We start from the raw sequence: 541 nt of genomic DNA, 5'->3' as shown, positions 1-541 counted from the left end.
TACATTCCACCTTTTGTTTGGGACTTTTCTACTGGAGTTCTTTCACCTCCCCATTGGCAATGGTTTTGGGCCATGTTTTCAATGAGTTAATAGGCTTCGTTGTATGGCTTGTCCATAAGAGCACCGCCTGCGGCAACGTCTACTGTCAATCTCGTGTTGTACAGAAGCCCATTGTAAAATGTGTGAATGATGACCCAGTCTTCGAGACCGTGATGTGGACACATCCTCATCATGTCTTTGTATCTCTACCATGCGTCGTAGAGAGATTCTGCATCTTTTTGTCGAAATCCGTTGATTTGAGCTCTCATCATAGCAGTTTTGCTCGGCGGAAAATATCGGGCTAAGAAAAAGTTCTTCAGTTCTTCCCATGTAGTGACTGAGTTGGATGTCAAGGATTGCAACCAAGCCCAAGCTCTGTCTCTTAGAGAGAAAGGAAAAAGGCGTAGTCTTATCGCATCTTGAGATACACCATTCGCCTTCATAGTGTCTGCGTACTACACAACCTGGGTCAAATTTTGATTAGGATCGTCCGTAGGATTTC

General features: G+C 44.4%; 1 non-coding gene across 1 annotated transcript; it reads left to right on the top strand.

Annotated features, from left to right (window-relative positions):
- The first annotated feature begins 204 nt into the window (after positions 1-204).
- Positions 205-311, top strand: LOC127077544 (small nucleolar RNA R71). The gene has a single exon (XR_007787341.1). It is a non-coding gene; the product is annotated as a small nucleolar RNA R71 (small nucleolar RNA).
- Positions 312-541: the final 230 nt, after the last annotated feature.

This window comes from Lathyrus oleraceus, chromosome 4 (assembly GCF_024323335.1).
Source record: "Lathyrus oleraceus cultivar Zhongwan6 chromosome 4, CAAS_Psat_ZW6_1.0, whole genome shotgun sequence".
Classification (NCBI taxonomy): Eukaryota; Viridiplantae; Streptophyta; class Magnoliopsida; order Fabales; family Fabaceae; genus Lathyrus; species Lathyrus oleraceus.
Note: the sequence above shows the minus strand (reverse complement) of the source record. Positions and strands in the feature narration are given on the sequence as shown.